Source organism: Mauremys mutica, chromosome 15, assembly GCF_020497125.1.
Source record: "Mauremys mutica isolate MM-2020 ecotype Southern chromosome 15, ASM2049712v1, whole genome shotgun sequence".
Taxonomy (NCBI): Eukaryota; Metazoa; Chordata; order Testudines; family Geoemydidae; genus Mauremys; species Mauremys mutica.
Genome location: NC_059086.1, coordinates 331,494 through 348,830, shown reverse-complemented (window position 1 = coordinate 348,830; position 17,337 = coordinate 331,494). Strand labels below are relative to the sequence as shown.

The 17,337-nt window shown below is 45.7% G+C and overlaps 1 long non-coding RNA gene across 1 annotated transcript in view; it reads right to left on the bottom strand.

The window, feature by feature from the left end:
* Positions 1 to 17,337, bottom strand: part of LOC123350678 — a 151,198-nt gene that overhangs the window by 33,034 nt on the left and 100,827 nt on the right. The window lies entirely within an intron of this gene.

Sequence of the window (17,337 nt, the reverse complement as noted above, 5' to 3'; positions counted from 1 at the left end):
TTAGCAGTGTAGAATCCTGCTGCTGGAGTCATCCCCTGCCACAGTGAAAGGCTCTGGCAGGGGGAGGCACTGGAAAAAGGTTCCAGCAGCTTTCTGCTGCCAAGTCTTTCCCTGCTGGCTCCCTTGGCCAGAACCTTTCACTGACATGTAGCTATGCACCAGTGTGGACGCAGCCTGCTTTTCACTGCAGCACGTTGCTACACCTACCCTACACATTGCCACAAGAGACACGCAGTGCAGAAATAGCCTAAGTGACTTGCCCAAGGTCACAGAAGCCAGTGGCAGAGCAGGGAACAGAATCCAGGATATTTATTGGGCTATAGAGAGATGGACTATTTAGCCCAAGGTTTAGGGCACTCAGCTGGGATGTGGGAGACCCACACTGGAGTCTCTATACCACTGAATATTTAATGATTTATACAAAACGGATCAGCTCCAGAAGGAGAGACTGAGAAAACCTACCCCAGAATGGTTGATAGCCTGGTATTTATGGCACTCACTTAGGATGTGGGAGACCAGGATTCAAGTCCCTGTTCCCAGCTAGCCCTAACTCTGGGTTGCTGAGGGAGTGCTCACCCTTGTTTTTGTTTGGTTTTTGTTTGGTTTTTTTAATGGTCTCAGTTTCCCCACCACCACCCCAAAAGTGGGGAACAGGGACTTATTTGAAGTCACCAGAATTTTCACAAGATGGAAAAACCACTTCCTGTCCAGCTCTATCCCTCACTCTTTCCACTAGAGCCACTTTCTCCTTTGGACAGTGGAGTGAAGTGGGGGAGCCCCATCTCCTAGGAGATTTAAAACTAGATGAGGCAAAGTACTAAAAAATATGGTGTGGGGAACAACCCTGCACTGATCAGGAGCTGGGAGTCAGGGAGATCAACAAAATGTGTCCTACCGGCATAGCTCCTGCCTTTCTCTAACCTCTATGGTTCATAGGTTACATGTATTATGGATTCACCTGATTGTCATCCTGTTTATGTGAGATTTCAGTGCAGTTACTCCTGATTTGCACTGGTGAGCGAGAAGAGAATCCAGCGTGCACATCTTTAAATCTTCCTATCACATGACTCGCTTATTCATAAGCTCACAGGTACAAGCCTGACTCATAGCACAGACCTCATCATCTCTCTACCAAAAGTTCTTTTCCCCTTCTGGGCTCAACTTCAATTCCTCCCCCTTCTCGGGGTACTAACCGACCAGGCATTTCCCTACCGGGAGTCTAAGTACCACTTAAGCTGCCCCCATGAGCTTCTCTCTCATTCTCTAGTCCTCGCAGACCCTAACCTGAGGCTCCTCTCCACCCCAGGGCGGCCCCAACAGGAATGAGCAGAGCTACAGAAGCAGGGTGGTCTGGCCATAGTCAATCCCAAACTTCTGGCCCTTTCTCCGAGGAGAGGGAACTCTCCTGAGCTCGTCTCTCTCCTCAGCTGGGTCTTTGCTAGTTTTTGGTGCAGCAGTCTCACTCTCCTCAACTGAGTTCCCTCAGCTCCTTATACACCCTCGCTCTGCCCCCTCTGGCCAGGAGGCTAGTAACCAATCGCCTCCCAGGTGCAGCGCATAACTAATTAAATTCTTTCCCTTCCCTTATAGGCGATGGGGTTAAGCCCCACCACAGGGACATTGTCAAAAAACACCTAAGGGGTTTAGGAACACAATCTCCTAAGGCTGTGAGCTCTTTGGAGCAGGGACTCTCTCTGTATTTGTGCAGCACTTAGCAAAATAGGGGCCAGATCTCAATCAAGGCCCCTATGTGCTACCATAAATAAGTAAATAATGCACAGAGAGGTATAGAGTAAGAGACACGACACTGCATATTCTCTCTAATCTCTAGGGTTCTCTGATAAGTGACCAATAGCAGTTGATACCATCTGGCTACTGTTCCATGGTTTAGAGAAATTAGTTGTTAGATCCCCACCTACTTCCCTGTGGCCAGGTTTCCACAGAAAAAGAGAAGCCCATCACGGGGTCCTGTCAGTGGTGTGAGTATTTGACACTGAGTCAGTGGGGATTCGTCCGAAACATGCTGATGCCACTTGGTTTATTGGTCAGTCCCCTGAGCTACTTCCTACCCGGTCCCATCCTGCACTGGTCCGGGCATGTCTGGGGTTTCTGGATTCCTTGGCTAGATTGGTTCCTGGCAACTCTCTCCTCTCTGGGGAGTCCTCCATCATCCTGGTGTCTGCCTGGGTCTCGGCAGCTTTCGCTTCCGTGCTCTGGAGATTCTACAGTTCTTGGCCTGGAGCCAGCAACTGCATCCTCCCTCCTCAGTGGTCAGCTGAGCTGCTCCCTTTTATACCCGAGTTCCAGCTGGAGCTTGCACACCAGGACCAAGGGGGCGTGGTCTCCTTGGCCCACGGCGTGGGCTTAACCCCTGCTGAACAAGGGTGAGGCAAGCACACCCCATCACACTCCCTTCTCCACCTCTTTCCCAGACATTTGTTCAGTAGGAAATCTTGGTGCCATCTTCCAACCATGACTCCTGCCTATCATTGCCTCTTCTAAGGTGAGTTCAGAAGATGCAAAATAGTCCAGATTCCCTTTCATCACAGAGGAGAATAGTTTCTGAATGCAGGTGCAAATTTCAGTCTGGCAGGGAGTGAATGAATCACCTGCCAGGCCTCTCACCCACAGCAGCAGGAGATGCCGGTTGGTATTTCAGAGGAGTCAGCATTAGGGTTGCAAGTGATTTCATCTGCGGTGATCAGCATTAAATAAAAATACATTAAAAATTCCCAAAAAACAAACATCTTGATACTAAAATATATGATTGGAGGCTATCCAAAAAGCCTCTCCTTATCATGGGAATGTTTTACTGAAAACTCTATAGCTCAATAAAATGCTAAGTTATAAAAATGCCATCTGTTTCTTTACATTTTCCTTCCATCTGGGCGCTTTATTGAGAAATTTTATAGCCTTCTGTACTTCTATATACCTCTTTCAAAACATGTATACTAAACTGCAGACTATCCATTCAGACCAGGAGAGAGGGGCGGGGGAGGAGATAAAGAACTTTAACTGTATCCCTGAGGCACTTCAATTAGCAAACAAGATATATGCTCAAGAAGTGCTAGGCTCCTTCATATATTTTTTGCGAAGGACAGATGACTTCAAACTGAAGTATGGTCGGTATCTTCCATTTAATAAAATCCTCTGAGGGGTAGGGTGAGAAGGAGACTAATACAAAGTATTGGAGGCTATTTAGGCTTTAAAGGTACATTTAAAAATAGCGTGAAACCCCATTGCTTTATCATCATCACTGCACTGCAGTGGGTAGCAGGTTCGCATCTGGTAGCAAAGTAGATTTGCTCTGGAGTTTCATAGAATCATAGAATCCAAGATCAGAAGGGACCAATATGATCATCTAGTCTGACCTTCTGCAAGATGCAGGCCACATTAGCCGATCCCCCCACTCCTTTAGCAAGCGACCCCTGCCCCATGCTTCGGAGGAAGGCGAAAAACCTCCAGGGCCACAGCCAATCTACCCTGGAGGAAAATTCCTTCCCAACCCCAAATATGGCGGTCAGCTGAACCCCGAGCATGCGGGCAAGACTCTCCAGCCATACCCTCTGGAAAAAGGTTAAGAATATCATATCATTGACCCATTGTACTATTTACCAGTGTGGCACTTAATTAACCTATTGACTAAGCCCGGTATCCTATCATACCATCTCCTCCATAAACTTATCTAGCTTAGTCTTGAAGTCATGGAGTCTTGAAGTTTAATTGTGGTGCTGCTTCTACTGGGAGATGGTAGGTTTGGGGGTAATAAGGACAAATGGGCAGTATTGAGGCAGAAGTGTTCAATAAATATTTCTATTCTGCATTTGAGGGAAAAAACAAATGATGTAGTCTCTTTTCATTCCACTAGTATCTCTGGAGGATGTTAAACAGAAGCTACTAAAGTCAGAGATTTTAAAATCAACAGGGCCAGATAACTTGCATCCAAGAGTTTTAAAAGAGCTGGCTGAGGCGCACACTGGACTGTTAATGTTGATTTTTAATTAGTCTTAGAACACTAGAGAACTTCCAGGTTGGAAGAAAACTAATGCTGTGCCAATTTTTAAAGAAGGTGAATGGAATGTCCTAGGTAATTATAGGCCTGTCAGCATGACATCGATCCCAGGCAAGATAATGGAGTGGCTGATACGAGACTCAATTAATAAAGAATTAAAGGAGGTAATGTAATTAAGGCAAACCTACATTTTTTGGAAAATAGATCCTGTCAAACAAACTTGATATTTTTTAATGAGATTATAAGTTTGATTGATGAAGGTAATAGTGTTGATGTGATATATTTCTGTAAGTCATTTGACTTGGTACCACACGATACTTCGATTAAAAAATGAGAATGAAATAAAATTAACATGACACATTAAATTGATTGAAAACTGGCTAACTGATATATCTCAAAATGTAATTTTAAATGGGGAATTTTCATTGAGCATGTCTGTTTCCAGTAGAGTCTTGGAGGGATCAGTTCTTAGCCCTATGCTATTTAACATTTTTATCAATGATTTGGAAGAAAACAAAATCATCACTGATAAAGTCTGCAAGTGACACAAAAACTGGGGGAGTGGTAAACAATGAAGAGGACAGGTCACTGATTCAGAGTGATCTGGATCACTTGGTAAACTGGGTGAATATGAATTTTAATATGGCTAACGGTAAATGAATACATCTAGGATCAAAGAACATAGGCCACATTTACAGGGTGGGGGACTCTATCCTGAAAAGCAAGGACTCCGAAAAAGAGTTGGGGGACGGAGATATAATCAGCTGAACATGAACTCCCAGTGCAACCCTGTGGCCAAAAGAGCTGATTAGATGCTGGGATGCAGAAACAGGGGAATCTCAAGTACATGTAGAGAGGTTATTTTACCTCTGTGTTTGGCACTGCTGCAACTGCCGCCGGAAACCTGCGTCTAGTTCTGGGGGCCACAATTCAAGAAAGATGTTGACAAATTGGAGAGGGTTCAGAGAGGAGCCATAAGAACGATTAAAGGATTAGAAAACATGCCTTTTAGTGATAAGCTAAATATATTGAGCTCCTGGAGCCTAACAAAGAGAAGGCTAAGGGGTGACCTGATCACAGTCTGTAAGTACGTGCATGGGGAACAAACATTTAATAACAGTCTCTCCAGTCTAGCAGAAAAAGGTCTAGCATGATCCAATGGCTGGAAGTTGAAGCTAGACAAATTCAAACTGGAAATAAGGTGCACCTTTTTGAAGGTCAGAGTATTTAAACATTGGAACAATTTACCAACGTTTGTGGTAGATTCTCCATCATCGACCATCTTTTAAAATGAAGACTGGGTGTTCTTCTAAAAGACCTGCTCTAAGAATTATTTTGGGGAAGTTCTCTGACCTGTGTTATTGAGGAGGTCTGACTGATCACAATGGTCCCTTTTGGCCTTCGAATCTATGAAAATCTCCTTAGCATTGTGGCTATGTTGGGCCAAACTCAACCCTACTGCATCTCCAGGGAAGCTTACAGAGTGCAGCAGGACTAAACTGGGCCTATTATGCTGTAGATTTTACCTCCTGAGATGTTGGCATCATCTCACTATATTAATGCCCTGTGGTTTTTTGCATTAAAAAAGAGGTTTTTTGCCTCTTGCTCACACTGTTCCAGCGTTGGTAACCTGACACCAGGGTGATGGGTGCACAAAAAAGATGCATATTCTGGGTGAAATTCCTCGAAACCTCAAGGCCTGTGTCCCACTTAGGTGATTAAAATAGTCGTAAGTGATACATAGCTGGCAGTGACATTTCAGGAAGGCTTAAGGCCAGGTCTGGCATTGGTGTCCTCTCATACTGACTTTTGGGACAGACTGGAAAATTCCTGCAACTGAAATCCTTCCCCAGAATACCCTCCCTCCATTTTCAGTGCAACCCCAGCAGAAAATCTGGGGCTTTATTGTGAGTGCATGGATAGGGCATTATAGACAGTAGAGTAAGTATAATGAACAATGCAAGTCACTCAGCCATTCTCTCTCCCTTGTTAAATATTTATCACTGGACACATGCACACAGCCAAATCTGAAATTACTGTAAAATTGTGAGTGCAACAGGGAGTTCTGTGAGTGTTATGTCTGGGACTGGCTGTGAACAAATGCCCATTCTTGCAGTATCTCTAAACCACCAATCACAGACAAAAATAAATAGGCAGGGACTTGTTCTGGTCACTGCTCAGTACTGTAATAATGGAATATTGATCAAAAGCGCAAAATATTGGGATTGTGGCTCACTCTGTCATTTACAGAGCTGGTCAGGATTGTGTTATCCAGAGGGTATTTCTCTGCCCCCGCCCCACGTTTAAGAGAAGTAATTACAGCACAGTAAAAAGGGAGTAGTTGAAAATGTCTGAGAAAGTCACACAAGCGGGACTTTGTGTTAAAACAACATAGGACTGGAATGGCAGAGACAGATACACAAGCACAGGGGACTGGATGATTGGCATCTGACACAATGAGCAGGCAGAATTCCCCCAAGATAATGTTACAAAAATGATGAACTCTGAACCCTGAGCCCCTGGTGGGGGGCCAGGAGGCTGATGTGTCAGCATTTCCCCCCCATAATTCACGGTGACAACTGAAGCTTCAGTAGAAATGCGAATGGAATCCTCTCTCTTGCCTGGCTGAACTTCGGCAGCACTGTGCCATTTGATGAGCAGCTGCAGAGCCATCCTTGCCCTGCCACACTGGATTAAGATTACTCTCTGAGCTCTCGGCACATCACGAACAAAATCTATCTGTCAATTGTCCCAGATCCCCACGCGGCTAAATTACTCATGGAACAAGAGGCAAGGAGATCAAAAGTAAAGTGACCAGATGTCCCTGCAGGCATCAGAAGGGTTCTTTGCTTAGATGAGCATTGGCGGCAAACATCTGTATTTGCTGTTTGGCATAAGAGGGTTGGTTTGCAGCTGTGTAATTCTTAACCACTGCTAAGCTTCAAGAGTCAGCCTGAAATCTGATAACTCTCCAGAGAAATTCCCCATCCTTCCTACCCCTCACTCGGCTTCAGCAGCCCCTGTCCTGTGGGGAACTGGAACACAATCTCACTCGTTAAAGGATGGGTCACCTGACTTCTCTTGGGAGGAGTCTGTGTTGCCTGTTCAAGGGCGTTCCATCGAGCATATCTTGTAGCACAGTACTTTCAGGGCAGCTATTCCATCTCCTAGTGCCTGCCACATCCTACCTCTGACCACCGGCTTCCTGCCAGAAAGCAGAGCAGGGCAGCCAGTCGGATGCATTATTTTATTTCAATCTGAGTGCTCTCTGCAGGCTGAGCACTGGCGGCACCTCTCCTTGGCCCCAGCAAATCAGAATTGTTCAAGAGGACTCTGGGTCACTCTCTTCCCCTAGAGCCCAATGACATTCTCAACATTACAAGAGAAAATGGATTTGTTGTTAAATCAAAGCACTCTGTTTACTCCCAGCAGGAAACAGCTATGCAAGCTGCCCAGCGGTGCCCTGCTAATAAGTCTCAAGTCTGAACTGGATGTAGTTCCTCTGCATAAGCGAAACCACTACTAGGATACTGCATCCAGTTCTAGTGTCCACATTTTAAAAGGCTGTTGAACAATTGGAGAAGGTGCAGAAAACAGCTGCAAAAATTATTTGGGGGCTGAGAAAATGCCTTACAGTGAGAGGCTGAAAGAGCTTGATCTGCCTAGCTTATCAAGAAGAAGATTGAGGTAACACTGTGTAAGTACCTTCATGGGGAGATAATACGAGATACTAGAGGACTCTTTAATCTAGCAGAGAAAAGCAAAACAAGAATGAATGGCCAGAAGATGAAGCCAGACAAATTAGAAATTAGACAAATGTTTAACAGCAAAGGTGATTAACCACTGGAACAAACTATCAAAGGAAGTGGTGGATTCTCCATCTCTTGGAGTCTTCAAATCAAGACCAGATGCCTTTCCGGAAGATAATGTAGTCCCGCACAAAGGTCTCGTGGGGTGTTTGTGGGGCCGTTAGGGCGACTGACTGAATTGGCACTTGACCTTGTCTCTTAGGTGTTCTGTTACGAAGGCATCCCTGCCTCCTAACTGAAGTAAATATTCTAAAGAATATTATCCCTGCTCAGAACTTTAATAAAAGGCTACAATGCTTTAGCCAAACACAAGTGAAGGGCAGAGGTTCTGTTTCTAATTCCTGGCCCTTTTGCTGAGCTTGCTAACAAGGATGCCAATTACTGCCAGTGATGGTGACATACACATCCCCTGGGAACTGGCCAGAGAATCCCTACCCAGCTCCTAGCATATGCATCAGTGAAACAGCTACTGGCTAACAGTGACTTTCAGTCACAGCTATCCTAGCATCCTATCTCCAGCAGCTCTACCAGATGCTTCAGAGTAAGCTGGAGAGACCTTGAAGTGGGCTATTATAGAATAACCTGCCCTTCGGGGAAGTTTTCTCCTAACCCTCTCTCCTCTGGATTGTTTATGCCCTGAAGCAGGAGGGTTTATAAATCCCAAATTTTTGAAAACTAACCTAGTCCAACATGAGCTTGGATGTTCTGATTATCCACATGAATGCACGCCATGTTGTGGAGGCAGCTTGGGTCCCAGATATTGGAGAGACACGCGACATAGTTATACCGACCTAGGCCCTCAGTGCAGACAGTGCTATGTGGATGGGAAGGCTTCTCCTGTTGACACAACTACCCCTTCTCGGGGAGCTACCACTTCTCTATGCTGACAGGAGGAGTGTCTTCACTAAGCACTACAGCAGCACAGCTGCACTGCTGTGAGTGTAGACAAGGCCTTAGACTGTAAACTCGTTGGCTCATCTTTTATTTCTGTCTTTGTACAGTGCCTAGCACCAGGCGGTCCTAGGCCTCCCAGTCACTACCTTAATACATGTAAACAAAAAAAACAAAAAAAGGGTCCACTCAAGAATTGAGACACCCAAAACCACCAGTAATTTTTGTCAGTTTAGGCCCATCTCTTATTTCCAAACTACTGAGCCATTCAGTCTCTCCAGCCACTGGCATCTGACATGCAAACATGCATCTTCTTTTCTGGTTCCAGGTTCTACATCCCCCACCACCTGGCCCATTCAATAGCTTACGTACGCTCTTTGCGTATTATTACAATACACGCAAGCTGTCTCTCTTTGATTTTATCCTATTCCAAAGCACTTTCAGAGGATGAATACGGAGTGTATTGGCGGAGAAATGAACAGCCTTTCAAAGCACTCACAGAAAGGCACCTTAGGGCAAAATGTGCCCAATGCAGAGAGGCCAGCACAAGTCCTAGGCAACACTGAATTCCCTGCTCTTAAAGGGATAGCATCCTACCAAAAGCAGTTCAATAATGATAATGAAATTGCAGCTGTCTGTGGTTGAATACCGTCATTTTAACTTTTGGGAGGTGCCACTAAAATCCACAAGAATAAAATATGAAACGAAAAGGGAAGGTTACACCATTCTGAGGTGTCAGGGTTGTGATTAATGGAATCCAAAGCATTCTTTACAGCCTGGAAGCAAATGTAATTCAATAACATGTGAGAAAGTACAGAAGCCCTGGAGATTAGCTTCAGAAAACAATTTCTTTTTTGTAAGAACTAATTTGAGTCTTGACCATCCTCATTTACAGCTTGCAGAGGAGACCAGCAGATATTTCCTTGACTATTTCAGTCTCTTTTATGGTAAAGTTTCATCAAGTAGAGCCTGTCTGAGGCAGTTAATTGTAATGAAACGAGGTAATCGATGCTGCTCGGCAAAAACACCCAAGTTGTTAAGGTTGACATTTTAGGAATAGTAAAGTCATATGAAAGGGAAAGGCCTCTTTATGCATTTAATTTTAGTTGGAGGTGCTTTGTCCCTCAGTCCTCCAAAAACAAGTATATTACATATAATTTGTCAGACCCCACAACAGACTAATAAGCCCTTCAACAGTGACAATATTTTATGTGAGCTGAATATTGCAAGGAATATTAGAACCATGAGCACCAAGCAGGAGCCTTCTGTTTTTAAAGGAGAGACTCAGCGGATGAAATCATGTCCAGACGATCCAGCATGAGGCCCAGGTAACCAATGAAGTCCCTGCTTCAGCCCTCTGGTTGGTGACTCAGAAGCATGTAGGCCTTGTGGGAGTTAAGCGATAGTACTGAGCTGCCCTTCTGCACATTCTGGTCTAGCCTATACACGCTCATCTCCGTAATATCTGAGCACCTTCCAGTCGTGCTTTAAGCAATGTGATGAATATTAGTCACACGTTGTTTGTTCTCTTATCCTCTCCCCTGGAGGGAAAAGCACGTGCAATGGAGTGTTTTGTTTTAGTAGGGTTTTGTTTGTTTTAAAATACAGACGCTTCCCGGGTTACGCAAGACCCAAATTACGCAAATCCGCACTTACGGGAAAATGTTCCATAAGCTAGAAATAGGAGGTTTTTGGTTTTTTGCACAATGGTTAGAGATACATTTCCGACTCATGCAAAATACAAGTTACGCAAGGCATTCCGGAACGGAACGCTTGTGTAAGTCGGGGAGCGTCTGTATACATATTACTGTCACTTACATTATAGAAGACAAGCTCAAAGAAAGTCCAAAGCAGACTGTTAAGGGTTATGAAGGGATCTCACAAAACTGGCTGACTGGTCAACAAAATGGCATATGAAATTAAATGTTGATAAATGAAAAGTAATGCACATTGGAAAACATAATCCGATACATACAAAATGATGGGATCTAAATTAGCTGTTCCTGCTCAAGAAAGAGACCTGGGAATCATTGTGGATATTTCTCTGAAAACATCTGCTCAGTGTGCAGCAGCAGTCAAAAAAGCGACCAGACTGTTAAGAACCATTAGGAAAAGGATAGATAAGACAGTAAATATCATAATGCTTCTATATCAATCCATAATACACACACACCTTGAAAACTGCATACAGTTCTGGTCACCCCATCTCAAAATGATATATTAGAAATGGAAAAGGTACAGGAAAGGGCAACAAAATGATTAAGGGTATGGACCAGCTTCCATATGAGGCGAGATTAAAAAAGACAGACTGTTCAGCTTGGAAAAGAGACAACTAAGGGGGGGGAGGGTGTCACTCACTGCCGGACTGGCGACTCCTCCTGGTACTCTGGGGATTACCCCCCATCGCAGTTTGCACACCGCAGCATCCTCTTCATGGCTTGGCTTTCCGGCTGTGTCACTGTCAGTGTCCTCCCCCTTCCAGGGGAAGTTTAGCTCCTCAATAGTCCTAGGCAGTCCTCCCACTCAGTGCTTTGGTGCCACTGACCCAGTGGCTGGTAGGGGAACCGGGGCCTCCCCTCTTCTCTGGGTTCCAGCCCAAGGCCCCTCAGCTCAGCAGTCTGGGCCTTGTCTCTATCCCTGGGCTGCTTCCTACCACTGATTCCCCTTTTCTTCCTGGGCCTACCAGTTCCCAAAGCCTCCTCCCTCTTCCTAGGGAGTGGCTGCAGCCTACAGTCCCCACTCACTCCTTCTGGGGCGTCTACGTTTTCCCACAGCCCCTTCGGCTTTCAGCTCCTGGGCTTTATAAGCCCCATCTATTCCTGCCCAGCTGAGCCTCCTTAATCAACTGCCTAATGGGTTAACTGGCCCATCTAACCTGCATTAAGCCTTGCAAGGTGAGTGTGCGGCAGTCACCCTATCACAGGGGGATATTATTGAAGTCTATAAAATCATGAATGGTGTGGAGAAAGTGAATAAGGAAGTATTATTGACTCCTTCTCATAATACAAGAACTGGGCTCACCCAATTACGTTAATAGGCAGCAGGTTTAAAACAAACAAAAGGAAGTATTTCTTCATATAACGCACAGTCAACCTGTGGAACTCATTGCCAGGGGATGTTGTGAAGGCCAAAAGTATAATTGGGTTCACAAAAGAAGTACCGTATATAAGTTCATGGAGGACAGGTCTAGCAATGCCTATTAGCCAAGATGGTCATGGCTCACTCAATAATTGCCTGTTCTGTTCATTCCCTCTGAAGCACTTGGCATTGGCCACTGTCAGAAGACAGGATACAGGGCTAGATGGACCATTGGTCTGACCCTGTATGGCCGTTTTTATGTTTCATTGTACCAAAGGATCACTGTCAACCAATGTCTTCATCCTATAGATTTAGGATCATTTAGATATCCTGGGTCTAGACTATAGAGTGCCTTGAAGTAAGAACCAAAACCTTGAACTCAATTCAATATTCTCTGGGAAGCCAGGATAGGGAGTGGACAACAGGTCTGATGCTTGCAGTACCATTTGTGGCTGAGGAGATGAGCTGCTGTGTTCTGTGGTATCTCTAAGTCCTGAAGCCTTCGTATGCAGGTATAGTGCATGGCTGTAGTCCAGCAGAGAAGTGATGACAGCATGAATAATTGAGGCCAGGACATCGTCCACCAGGATGGGACCGAGTCTTCTAGCCAAACAGAGATGATAGAAAATATTACTTATGGATGCTGCTCTGTAACGCACATGGGTGAATTTCACCCTCTACAAGCCTCAGTCTCTTAAACATTTAAATTCTTTCGAAGTGCTTTGTTCCCTTTGTACCTTCTGCCCCCGTGGCACTGTCTGGATGCACTGTACTCTCATTGGTTATAAAGTCAGAAGGCACCATTACATCATCCAGTCTGACCTCCTGGATAGCACAGGCCAGAGAATTTCACTCATTCTTCCATCAAGCATAAAAACTTGGGCTTGAGCTAAAGAGTATCTTTTAGAAAGAGACACCCCATCTTGATTTAAAGATCCAAGTGGTAGAGAATCTGCCACACCTCTTGGTAAGTTGCTGCAATGGTTAATTAACCCTCTTGTTAAAAGTGTGCTCCTTATTGTCTGTTTGAATTTAGCTAGCTTTACCTTCCAGCCAAGAATCATCCCAGTTTTACAGATAAGAAAACCACGGTACAGGGAGACAGGGAACAAAGCACAGATCTGGACTGCTTTGTCTATTGTAGGGTTTCTCATGAGTAAGGCTACGTTTTAGTCATGGGTATTTTTAGTAAAAGTCATGGACAGGTCACAGGTAGTAAACAAAAATTCACAGCCTGTGACCTGTCCATGACTTTTACTATATATCCCTGACTAAAACTTGGGGGGTGGGGCAGCTCAGGAGGGGAGTTCCTGTTGCCCTTCCGGGGAGCCCCTCCCAAGTAAGCACCATCCCAACCTCCCCACACCCAAACTCCTGCTGCTGGGGGACAGCGGGGCCCAAGACTGCCCCAGCAGTGGCCAGTGTGCCTGGCCCGGGGACTGCCCGAGCTGCTGAGGTGGCCCCCAGGCCAGGCACGCCAGCTGCTGAAGAAGTAGCGGAGGCAGGGGCGGCTCCAGGCCCCAGCACACCAAGCGCGTGCTTGGGGCGGCATGCCACGGGGGGCGCTCTGCGGTTGCCAAGAGGGCGGCAGGCAGGCACACTTCGGCGGCATGTCTGCGGAGGGTCTGCTGGTCCCGCAGCTCCATTGGACCTCCCGCAGGTGTGCCTGCGGAGGGTCTGCTGGTCCCGCGGCTTTGGTGGAGCCTGCGGGAAGTCCACCGGAGCTGCGGGACCGGCGACCGGCAGAGCGCCCCCCGTGGCATGCCGCCGTGCTTGGGGCAGCGAAATGTCTAGAGCCGCCCCTGAACGGAGGTCACAGAAAGTCACAGAATCCATGACTTCCGTAACCTCCATGACAAACACGGAGCCTTACTCATGAGCACTAATGGCTATGAGCACGCTGATTTGCTATTACAGTATTTCTGAGGAGGAACAGGACTGTGCACCAGTTTGTTAGTGCAGGGATGCTTAGGAGTATTGGGTCAGGCACTTAGTTATTGAAGAACTGCTTTTGACTGCAGGAACTGATTGAAGATAATTACAAGGGGCCTTGTAAAGAAAACAGTAGGTCAGATTTGAGCCTTCCAACCTTGATAGCATCCATTTAAACTTGGAAACATAATTGCTCTCAGAACAATATAGAATGATAACAGCAGACTACAATCAAATTATATAACAAAAATAACGTCAATATTTTATCTTGCTATTAATTATGTATAAAGAAAAAAACACTTCAAAGATGGGTCCTTAGTAACAGAAACTAGAAGCAGTTACATCAAAAGGAAGAAATGGAAATATTTTCCTGTTCAGAATAACACATTTTAGATTACCCCTTGTCATTATAAACCTGAGCCTGACATCAGAGAGAGAGAGGTTTTCATTATCCCAGGCCTGTGTGAAGTTCACTGAACTTGGGATAATATCCAAATGTATTTCTGTAATGTCTCCAGTGTTAATCACTATTTGAAATGAACGCACATCATGCTTTATTATTAGATAGTGCATTTTCATATTCTGTACACGCAGGGTTTGAACAAGGCTTACAGAGGGGAGTACAGGGATTTATATGCCACAAATGCCACAGCCCTCTGCAGAATTGGGAGTGTGAGCAATGGGCAGGAAAGGAGCTCTGGAGAGGAAGGGACCCACAGAGCAGAAAGCCTTATAGGCACTGAACAGCCAACAGCTGCTCCAATCTTGCAGAGGCCCTGAGGGTGAACTGTCGTTCTGTAGCAAGCTCTATCTTCTCTGGGAAACAAATTAAGATTCACCCTTTCTCACAAGGCAAGAACCACAGAGGGGATTTTTCTGGATTCTGGAGTTTAATGTTTTCTCTGCTGGTCCATCTTTTTCTTCATCCTTTGTTTTACAATGTTATGGCAGGTGTCACCATGGTCTTGTTGCACAGTCTTCCAAGTTCTTTTTCTTAGCATGCAAGCAAATGTTCAGTCTTATGAAGACATGCTGTGTTGTTCATTTTTGGTTAGGCAAGGTTCTGTGTAGAGGCAGTGGTCCTTGTTGAGGGAGTTATGCTAGTGGTGGGAAAAGAGTTTGCTCTCAGCTTAAGGCCACTTCTTGAAGCAAAATTGCTTCCTGGGAACCAGATGTTGACATTAGGCTGAGAATCCTGAAAAAAGAAATTGCTCTACATGCTGTTTGTCCACCTCTGTTCTAGGACTGGCGTATATGAGTAAATAAAACAAGTTACCCTTAGAATATATGCAGACTCTGCCTCATTGATTTTTCCTCCACTGGCAAGCAGGCTTGCAAGTCCCCAGATATTTGCTAACACTTGGCAGAGTCTCAACATTCTTGTTTAATTTTATAGCATGCAAGAATCTTCTTCTATGTCACATGGTCTTAAACTTTTCCTGGTCCCTTCTCTCCTAGTCAAATTAAAGGGAAGGGGGGAGAATTATTTAGAACTGTGTTCTGAAAAAAAACCCCACTACAAAACCAGAACGTAAATATGATAGTAACTGTCAATGACTAATACCCAGCTGTCCTATTGCTTCAGTAATGTTTTATCAGTAATTAAGCAGCATCTTCCTCTGTCACTCCCTGATATATACTATTCTCCCCAGAATAGGGTAACCATCTTATAAGAATCTTTTCCCCCTAATATGTCTAGCTGACCCTTTATATTTGGCAGAGCCACACAGCCGTAGCCCTAAAGTAGCTTGTAGCAGGGTGGACCCCTGCTCCAGCCCTGAAGGGGTTAAAAACAGCCCTGGGAAGGGGCCGAGGCTTGAGAAAGCAGCTTTTAAGCTGGGCTGATTGGGAAGTGGCTGCAGCTGGGCCATGCCCCAATCAGGCCCAGCTGGCCCCTATAAGAGGCTATGAGCCAGAAGCCCAAGCAGACAGTCTCTCTCTGCATTCAGAGGGAGATGGGCCTGGCTGCAGGGAGCTAGACTGGGTACCTGAGTGGAGCAGGGCTGGGGAAAGGCAGAGGAGGTGGGGAGCTCCAGCCTGGAAAGCCCCAGGCTGCGGCCTAGCAGAGGGCTAACAGGTACTGGGGGTTGCAGAGGCAGCCCAGGGGTAGGCCAAAGCAGCAGGTCCAAACCCTCCTTGCCAGTGATGAATAGGCTGATACTGCAGTCTGCCCCAGGGCGTGGGGCTAGACAATGACTGGCAGTAGCCATACACTGAGGCAAGGTGGGGATAGAGGGTGTGGGTTCCCTAGAGATGGGTGACCCTGAGAGAAAGTGGTTACTGCCAGGGGGCAGCACCCCATGTAAAAGGGCACCGGGGTCCAGGGAGGGACTCGGGGCCAGGGAACAGGCGGATCACTGGCCTGCAGAGGGCGCTCCATGCTGGAAACCAAGCTAATTCCCTGGGATCACCAGCAGGAGGCGCCACAGGGGTGAGTCCAACCCGCTACATAGCTGTTTAGAAAACTAGCTGTTGTTGGCTGCATTACCAACAGCTAGTGAAAGATGCCAGATTGATGGACCTGAAGGCCTAGAGTCACTTCTCTACAATGTACCTAAAAAGCTGCCAGTACACTGTTGGTGCTAGATCATAATGCATTAATAGTCAATGTACAGGTGCAGTATAAGCCATGCAGTCTTTCCTCAGACAGCTCTGGCTGGAGTGACCCTCCCGCCCCAGGGATTGAAATAGGGGAGTCCAGCCTCTGTTGCTGGCATCACCAATGCGTGTGCCCGTCTAGTTGTGGTTTTGGTACTTTATTTAATTTCTGCAACTATTAAGAGAGGTGCTCTAGGCGCCCTTATAATAACTTAAAAATACCCCCCCGTGCAACAAGCCAGGCGATTTAATGAAATGCTCACCCCACTCCAGTGATCCTCCACAGGTTTCAAAAGCTTGGGAACAAAAATTAGCTTTGCGGCATGGAAACTTGTCCACTAGGTCATACACGGAGATCCCCCGCCAATGCACTTTACCTACATAGGCCATCAAAGAACCAGCAAATGCTCATGACTTTCCGCTACTACATGCCACAGTCTGATTTCACGTACAGGCTAGAGGAAAAAACCTGCAAAAGGCCCATTACAAGCCATCCGATCTCTCCAAACACCCATGATTATTTGGGGTGCATTATCCATGCACTATGGACCTTTGGAATTAATAATGGGCATTTTCAACTATGGAGGAAGATGGCCCCGGGGTTAGGATGGGAGACCCAGGTTTAATGCCTCACTCCACCACAGAGCTGCTGTGTTACGTTAGGTAAGTCACTTAATCTCTCTGTCTCAGATCTTGTTCAAATGAGGATAATAGCACTTCCCAATGGATAAATCCATTAAAGACTAGTAGGCACTCAGATACTGGCAGCTATATAATGATCTAAAATAGCTTCATAGCACCTTTCAGATTCTCCAAATTTTGAGCATTAAAAAAAATCTCTGCTTTTCAGGGCATTTAAATACAAGCTTGAATTGGCAAGTCTCATCAGACATCCACAGCAACATTTTTTTTCAAACACTTGAGTGTAGCCATGCTGCCAGAAATATATCCTAGCTTTTCTCACTGATGAAAATCAAATTCAAGAGTGAGATGGAACAGCAATCACTCTCCAGTTTT